The sequence below is a fragment of the Engraulis encrasicolus genome, chromosome 8 (assembly GCF_034702125.1).
Source record: "Engraulis encrasicolus isolate BLACKSEA-1 chromosome 8, IST_EnEncr_1.0, whole genome shotgun sequence".
NCBI lineage: Eukaryota > Metazoa > Chordata > Actinopteri > Clupeiformes > Engraulidae > Engraulis > Engraulis encrasicolus.
The window spans coordinates 24,969,452-24,978,829 of record NC_085864.1 but is presented as its reverse complement, the minus strand read 5'-3'; the positions used below and the strand labels follow the sequence as shown (position 1 = coordinate 24,978,829).

The window sequence follows — 9,378 nt, the reverse complement described above, 5'->3', positions numbered from 1 at the left end:
AAGGATTCTCTCCATTATATCATGTGTAATATTGTCGCCACAATTTTATTGGACATTTTTGCACGAGTTAATCCTGCAAAATAATCAGATTTCTCCGTAATGGAGACATGGAGCAATATTTTCCACATAGCAATTGAGGCCAAAGCTCTAATCAACTTTGCATTCATATCTATTACAAGTATAATGTGGTTAACAATCAATAAAACAACATCACCAAGTGGTTTCGATGAGTACATCCATTTTATTATTTTAAAAAATCCCATAAAAACAATGGTGTGCACATAGTATCGTAATTATCAGTTTATTATCAACTGTCAAAGCATTGTCATGGCCAAAAAACAAAAAAGATCCTACTTCAGCTGTCAGTTGCATCCCTTAGTGACATTTTGTAGGCCAGCCAAGTCCTCGACTCCCTCTAGTATGTGTCTTTTCCTCACACTGTGGAGCAAAGACAAAGACAAAGACAAAGGCAAAGACATTTTCAGTTAAAAAAAGAAAAAAGGAATCGAAATCCAGACACACCACTCTCCACTACTAACTCCATTTTACATTACATTACATTGCACTTAGCTGACCCTTTCATTTATTCAAAGCGACCTACAACTATTATTTTTCAGGGTATTGGTTACAGTCCCTGGAGCAATGTGGGGTTAGGTGCCTTGCTAAAGGGCACTTCAGCCATGGATGTAGATGTAGGGAGAGGTCAGGGGGGATTTGAACCGGCAACCCCTAGATTGAAAGACCAACTCTCTAACCACTAGGCCACTGCCCCATATAGGGGCAGCCATGGTTAGGGCGTTGGACTGTAGATCACAGGGTTACAGATTCAGTACCTACTCTTACCAACTCCTGCCTACCAGCTATCCCTGTCAAAAGTTAATTGTAGGCCTACTTACTGTAATGTCTTCACCATCAGGTGCCCATTCAGATCTGCTGTCAGAGGACTCCTGATCCAGGTTCTGTTGTGTAAAAATTAAAGACATCTTGAATGAAGCTCTTTTGGTGAGATAGTAAAACACAGAAACAACTGGACTGGCATTGGCGCTCATTCATTAGGACAAAGCACAAGTCCGTCAGGATACATAGACACACCAATATTGATGGATTTTTACAAGTGTTAAGACAGTAAATAGTACTTACATTAATTCCACCACCATCGTCTGCATTCTCAGTGTGGCCGTCAGGGCTGTGGTCTGAAGAAGCCAGATTCAAGAGAGAGAGAGTGAGTCGGAGCCGCCCAGAGTCTTTATAAGGGTTTCAATTAGAGATGATTGGCCCCCTATCGCTCCAGCACTCTGTTGCGAAACAAAGCACAGGCAGGCGGGGCGGAGCCCACACAGTCATTAGTTAAAACAGTCTTAACGTGTAGACAATAGTTTTAGGCAAAGTATTTAGCAACTAAAAGATTAATAAGCACTTCTTTGGACAAAATCCCATTAAAATGTAACTTACAATATAATAGTCACAAATATCTAAATGCTGTCATAAAGTAGCCATACAGTCATAGGTGCTTTTGGAATAATGCAATTTTGTTATTTAATTAATGCAGTTTGATTGTCATACACTCAGTATATGTTCAAGATTATTTACAGATAGAAAGGATAAATATGCATTTGTTTAAAAAAAAAAACATGTCCCACATAATCTTTTAAAACAAATACATTGTTATAGCAGATATGTAAGGGATAATGTATTGTCCACACATGACTATAGGAAAATATTTTCCCGACAAGGCGAATAACACCCCCCGACGCCGAAGGCGGAGGGGTGTTATTCCGCTTCGAAGGGAAATATTTTCCGATAGTCACGTGTGGACAATACATTATCCTGCTTATTATACGGCTTTTACCAACATTAGAAAGCATAAAATTAGTGATGTTTTTAAAATAACATGTTTATTGCCATTTTATAGCGTGCGCAAAGAAAGATAGTTCGTGGAACGCTCATAATTTAAAAAGGTTACCAAGCAACAGAGTTTGGCTACTTTCTAACTTGTTACAGCCACCTTGCGCTTCAAACTGTTTGCAGGCTGCCTCGTTCACTGCGCGATATCTAGGCCTACTAAACTCGGGTTCATAACAGGAATATTTCTATCTAATCGGCGACAGTATTCCAGGGGAAAAAAGCATAGCAACCCAAGCACTGCTGTGCGCCCTGACCATCATTATCGATCCTGCTACATGCAGAGCACTGTGCGCCGCATGGATGGGGAAACTGTCAACGAACTCCTCAGTTGTAAAAAAAAAGAAATAAAAAATAAAAATAATAAATAAACTAATAATAAATAATAAACTAAATAATAAAAGATGTCACCACAGCGGCCGGCGGACAGTGACATTTGCACACTCGGACATTTGCTGATGAATCCTGATGGGCTAGGCCTACCACTCTGCCTTTTTGTTATTATTAACAAAACTGTTATTATTAACTTCGTCAGGATGACATAACTGTTAAAATTAATCGCTGAATGAGACTTCTAGTGTTGTTGCAATTCGTCTTGAGAGGTTTGAGAAGTGGTTGGTTACCGGAGCATCAGTGGGCCACCAGCAGCGTGCGTTAATCGCGCTGCTGCCATACTGCTAAAAATCAGAAGGCAAGACATATCAGTGAAGATATGACCGATCTACTTGCGGAGTGATCTCTGAAGTGACCAAACTCGTTGCCATTGATGGCGGGTATTATTAGGTGGGCATTACAGAAAAGTAGTGACCACCGAACGTTGGGTCCGCCCATTGAAAGTGAATGGGAGCTCTTGCACCATTCTAGAGTGCCGTATAATAAACACGTATATTATTGACATTTTTAGAATAGAATGGTGGAGGCTGTTGTCAAAAGATGGGGTTGCCTAGCCTTTCTTGTTCCCCATTTGGTGTGAACAGTGAGTCGGCTGAATTTTCATCTGTACAATTTAAACAAACATTTAATGATTTCCCGTACACCTAAAACATTTATCTACACTCACTGGCCACTTCATTAGGTCCTAGGAACACCTCTCTAGTGCTGGGTTGGACCCCTTTTGCCTTCAGAACTGCCTGAAACAATACTCGGGTAGGCTGTGGCATTCCAACAAAGACAAATTGGTACTAATTGGCCAAAATTGTGCTAAGAAAATATCCTTATGCCATTATATCTCCAGCCTGAAATGTTGATGTAAGGCAGAGTTGACCCATGTTGACCCTGAGGCAACATTTTTGCGATCTTTTAGTGTCGTTTATGGTGAGCCTGTCCAAATTGTTGCCTCATTTCCCTGTTCTTAGCTGACAGGAGTGGCACCAAATGTGGTTTTCTGCTGCTATAGCCCATTCGCCTCAAGATTTGATGTGCTGTGTAATCAGGGATTCTCGTATGCATACCTTGGTTGTAATGTGGGGCTATCTGACTTAATTTTGCTTTTGTATCAGCTCAAACCAGTCTGGCAATTCTCCTCAGACCTTTGCCATCAAGGCATTTTTGACTACAGAATCGCTGCTCACTGCATTTTTTTCCTTTACAGTACCATTCTGTAAACCCTAGAGATGGTTGAGTGTGAATATACCAGTAGATCAGTCTTTTCTGAAATACTCAAATCAAACCCTTTCAGCACCAACAGTCATGCCATGTTCAAAGTCATTTAATTAACCTTTCTTCTCCTTTATGATGCTCGGTTTGAACTACATCAGATCATCCATCTCAACCATGTCTATATGCACAAATGCATTGAGTGTGATTGGCTGATGAGAAATTTGCCTCAATGATTAGTTGTAAAGGATGTTCCTAATATAGTGGCAGGTGAGTGTATGTGTGTGACATTAGCTCAGCAACTCACCCTATTGGATCATCCTCCACTTCTGGGTCCATCGCCCTGGGTACTCGCTGCTGGCTGTGTCAACGTGCATGGGTGGCTACCCACCACTTTTTAAAAACATGAGATGAGATTTAGATGAGAATAAATATCACACAAAATATTTATGACATATCACTAAAAACAAATACTGTCTCAAACCTTGCATAGCCTAAACCAGTGGTTTTCAAAGTGGGGGTCAGGGACCCCTGCGGGGCCGCAAGAGGGTGCTAGGGTGAGTGCAGCAGCTTGGCAGGAAAAACTAATTAAAATAATGTAATAAATTGAATAACCGAGTACATCAACATAAAGTAAAAATAAGGAAAAAATATATATTTCCTGCAGTAAAGAACTGCATTGTCATGATTATGTGCATCTCTGAACATTACTACCTTTATTATTATTTTATATATCCCGAAGGGGCCATTGACTCACAGACCTAAACAATGGTTATAAAAGGGGCGCACAGAACAAATAGTGTGGCATGAAACATTTAAGGGGGGCCCAGGCCAGACTCTATTGGTATATTGGGGGCCTTTCCATGCTGAAGTTTTGGAACCCCTGGCCTAAGCAACTGAAACAGTGCCAGCATGTATACTGGCACTGGGTCTGTGTCAGGGGGCACTTCAAGGACATCTGGTCAATACATTTGTATGACTGGTGTCAATAGTGAGTGGGCTGAATTTTCATCTGTGCAATGTAAACAAACATTTAGTTATTTCCCATACACTTAAAACAATTATCTATATGTGTGATATTGTCTCAGCAGCTCACCCTATTGGGTCATCCTCCACTCCTGGGTCCATCCCCATGGGTGCCCACTGCTGGGGGCTGTGTCAACGTGCATGGGTGGCTACCCAACACTGTTTAAAAACATGATGAGATTTAGATTAGATTAAATATCACTAAAAGCAAATACTGTGTCAAACCTGTCATAGCCTAAACACACGAAACAGTGCCAGCATGTTCTTACACTGGGTCTGCATCAGGGGGCACTTCCAGGACATCTGGTCAATACATCCGTAAAAGCCTACTGAGAGAGGAAAAAAGTTAAGTCACAATTTAGCTTTCATGACTGTAAATTACTACAGGAGTGCAAATAAATACATCAACAGATTCAAAACACCATTAATTATTTTTAAGTTCTGCAAGACAGCCCAGGATAGACTATTATATTCTTAAGAACATTTCACTATCTTAATTGAATTCAGTGGGGTATTTGGATGTATGTGAATATGGTCTAAGAAAAAGAATATATACTTTCCATCAAGTAACACATTCTGCAGACTGGTTAGCTAAGGTAAGAAGTTAGAAGGGGCACACTTGTGGTAATTCACACATATGGAGCCCGTTAAAAGAGCTATCAAAGGTGCTAACTTTTACATTCTAAAGAGCAATTAAGGCCTCTGGCATCAAAATCACTCACTGCAAATTTCAAACGAAGTCACAGGAACCCTTTATAAGGCTCTAAATTCATCTCAATTCACTCTAAAGACTAGCAAAATTACACTTACTAAAACGGAACACATTATCAAACATTAGGCCATTAAAATCGGCCAAAAACAAATCTTCTACAATGCACATTATATACATTAATGGTTGAAAGGCAAAATAGCGTGTATGTTAAGGCTGACAAGTGCATTCAAGGGCATCCAAACATGCAAAAACGTAGCTAAAATATTTTCCCTGGTGACTAGCTGGCTAGCTGATTAGCTCAGTGCACGTAAGTTCTACATGGCTGGAATCTCACATGTGCCTTCAAACACTGCGCAGCCAGAAACCTATGATAAAGCACTAGTTAGCCGAAGTTTGGTTGCTTCAAAGTTCGTTCTGAAAACTCATGAAACTGCACAGCCAGAAACCTATGACATAGCACTAGTTAGCAAAAGCTTGGTAACTTCAAAGTTCGTTCTGAAAACTATGAAAACTCATCTGGTGTAAAATAGCACACCCAATAGATAGCATTCAACCGTAAGACAGTCCATTGGGTAGCCAGTGCTTCCAGGCTAAGCACAGGTTCCTCGTATCTAAAATCTCATCAGCTCATCCACAACATCAAATCTTCAAAATATGAATGTGAAGCAGCTACTGAACTAGGATGATGGAACTTCTGAAGTTATTTAAAACTTACCTGAAGTCTCTAGGAGGTTCTCTTCGGTTTAAATCCAGGGAACATGACACCAGCTTGAAAGAAAGACGTTAGAGTTGTAGTGGGAAATTGGGCAGAATACCTAATTTTTTCAAGGCAGATTTTGTGTCTTATTTATTATTGTAAATATCCATAATTTTTTGGAGGAAATACATTTGTGCAATTTATTAGGCTATATATGCATATAAAAATCATGCATTCTTGATTTTTTTATGGAAATTTCCCAGCCGGGTAGCCTCTCTTTTTTCAGTGTAGGAGAAAAAAATGAAGCAGCAATGCTTAATGACCAGCACTCCTCAGTGCGGGCTGTTTACTATTCATGTTCATGATATTTTGTATAAATGAGTTGATATTACTATCACAGTACATTATCTTTTTTTTTACCTCAAAAAATGTTAGGTTGGAATATTAAGGTTGGAATGTTATAAATGGTTGCTTAAAATGGTAAAAAAGAAAAAAGAAAAAAAAAAAAAAACCTCAATGGGGCCTTTAACTCCAACCCAAAAAGTCACTATATGAAACACAGTTACTGTTGTTGTTCACACACAAATTACATAGCTGGTCAGCATCATCTTCCTGAGTGCACACAACCCCCTCTGGTTGGTTAATATTTAGTCTTTATTTGAAGAAGATCCTGGTATATTCATTTTCAATCGTGTTATTGACAAGTTTGACAACTCTTTGCCACTACCTAAAAATGAGTCATAACAACTTCTGATCACACTAGAACTGCCATAAATGGACTCAGGATCCTCAATAACCCCTAAATTGACACCATGTTTGTGAAAATAGGATCTTTATTGCTGCATTTATGGTTGCAATACGTATCCTGGCCGAGTTGAAAAGGCGCCCCCTGGAGGGGTAATACATTTGAAACCCATCATTTTCTCACAGTGCTGACCCTAATAAAATTGAAATCTTTATTATGTATATGATGTGCATAGATCCAATGAGACAGATGCCATCGTAGTCATATCTCCCACAGCAGGCTTGTCGGTGGACAAAATAGCCTTTAAATCTCAAAATAGCCTTTAAATCTCAAAAATATGTCTAATAGCAACTTCTGATCAAAATGAAACTGTCATAAATGGACTCAGCATCATCAATAACCCTGAAATTGACACCAAGATTGTGAAAATGTGATCATTATTAGTAGAGATATGGGTTCGGTAGCTATACTGGCCAGGGCGAGAAAGCGCCCCCTAGTGGAGGGGTATAACGGGGTCAGAAAATTTGACACCCGTCATTTTTCAGTAGTAGGACCCCAAACAAAGCAAATTATGCAAAAAAAATCAATTTTAGCACAAAAATCCTACGGAAGCTGTTATTCAGACAATTCATATCACACTAAAAAGGGTTTGTAGGCAAGGTTCATGGCTGTTTACTTTCATCTGGTCCCAGGGCAGAGACCATTGTTTCCCACTATTTTGTCTGAGGGCAGGTGAATTGCTTCTGCTCTCAGGGCAGATGTCATAATTCCACTGTTCTCAAAGCAACATAGTTGAACAAAATGCTCTCTTTCTCCTGCTCTTATGGCAGACATGGTTTTGTAAGCTGTTATCATGGCTGTTTACTCTCATCTAGTCCCAGGGCAGAGGCTGTGGTTTCCCATTATTTTCTGAGGGCAGTTGAATCGCTCCTGCTCTCAGGGCAGAAGTCATTGGCACTACTGTATGTGTAAAAAGACTATTTTCAAGTTGCTTTAATGTCCTACCTTAATAATCTTTCTATGACTTTGAACACCAGCAACAACAGGGCCTACAGTAAAGCAGTTTCTTCTTCGTTAAGGGAAGCAGGTATGGCTAAAAATAATGCAGAAAACTTGTGTGTCACATGACTTGTCCACAGCACACAAGTGCTCACTGCACACAGCACACAACGAAATAGCATTTTATGCCTCACCCGTGCAAGGGGGCAGCCTCCAATGGCGCCCCAAGGGAGCAGTGCGGCGGGACAGTACCATGATCAGGGTACCTCAGTAATGGAGGAGGATGGGGGAGAGCACTGGTTAATTACTCCCCCCACCAACCTGGCAGTCGAACCGGCAACCTTTGGGCTACAAGTCTGACACCCTGAAGGCTTAACCATGACTGCCCTTGCTTACCCATGACTGCCCTTGATGAATTTATCTTCAAGATCAATAATCTTTTATTGGTCCCAAAGGAAATTTTTCTTTTTCTTTTCTTTCACATTCTTTCACTGCTTCCTGTTTTAAAACTGACTGCAACGCAGCTCAGTACAACAATCGCTGAAAACACAATTACTTAGTTATGGTTAGTTGCACGTAGTGATTTGAAATACTGACTTATGATCCATTCAGAAAAGCTGTCAGATCAACCTTTGCTGTTGATAGATGGAATTATCATCTGTTTTGTCAGCACAGTATTTTGAGACAGCTGTGAAACCTAATTATTGTATCTATCGAAAGCCAAATCTTCTTTTGTGCCACAAAATGTACAAATAATATATATATATATATATATATATATATATATATATATATATATATATATATATATACATATATATATATATATATATATATTTAGCCATCCAGTCCCATGAAATTGAATGAGGGCAATGTTCCGAACCAAGGTACAAAAACAAATAAGAAGTGAAATCTTTATCAGTGCTGGGCAGTGGCGGAACAATTGTCCACAGGGCCCCAGGGCAAGATACTTGTAGGGCCCTTCATACGGCTTGCTAAGGTCAGAATAGGTCCCTCAAGACCAATTCAGTAGGGCCCCTGGGCAAATGCCCTGCTTGCCCTCCCTATAGCTCCGGCCCTGGTGATGGGAATGCACTGAGCCTGAGTCTGGAGTCCTTTGGGATCTCATCATCTGGCACTTTAGAGGGAGTCTCCTGATAGCATTAGATAGGAAATGTGTGTATGCATTGCCTAGGGCAACAAAACAATTTACACTCCTCTCTCTCTCTCTCTCCTATATCCGCCATCTGCCTGCATCACACAGTACATAGCCTGCAGCACTGAGTCTAATGAAGAGTGTTTCAGGAGTACCCAAAACAGTAGCGTTGTTCATTTCTCTAAGCTGAGAACGCTAATGAGTCATTATCATGTTCCCAAGATTCCGCAACCTGGCACAGTGCCCTCAACTGTTGCATAGATGGTAAGTGGTAGAGAAACACGCTTGTGTAATAGTTTTTATAGGATGTTTTTTCTTTCTTTCTTTCTTTCTTTCTTTCTTTCTTTCTTTCTTTCTTTCTTTCTTTCTTTCTTTCTTTCTTTCTTTCTTTCTTTCTCTTTTAATGATCCAATTGCATTTATATTGTGTAGGCCTACATAGTTTGAGACTATCCCCAAGATATGAGTGCCCAACAATAGGCTCCTTGCTGAAGATGGTAGTCTTAAGGATCCGAGGCGCTCTGTTTTGGGTGAAAAACAGAGTGG

General features: G+C 40.1%; 1 long non-coding RNA gene across 1 annotated transcript; it reads right to left on the bottom strand.

Annotated features, from left to right (window-relative positions):
- Nucleotides 1-221: 221 nt before the first annotated feature.
- On the bottom strand, nucleotides 222-4,940 carry LOC134453592 (uncharacterized). The gene is made up of 6 exons (XR_010035663.1): nucleotides 4,794-4,940; nucleotides 4,595-4,683; nucleotides 3,806-3,891; nucleotides 1,141-1,295; nucleotides 897-959; nucleotides 222-438 (listed from the first exon to the last, which is right to left on the bottom strand). It is a non-coding gene; the product is annotated as an uncharacterized LOC134453592 (long non-coding RNA).
- Nucleotides 4,941-9,378: the final 4,438 nt, after the last annotated feature.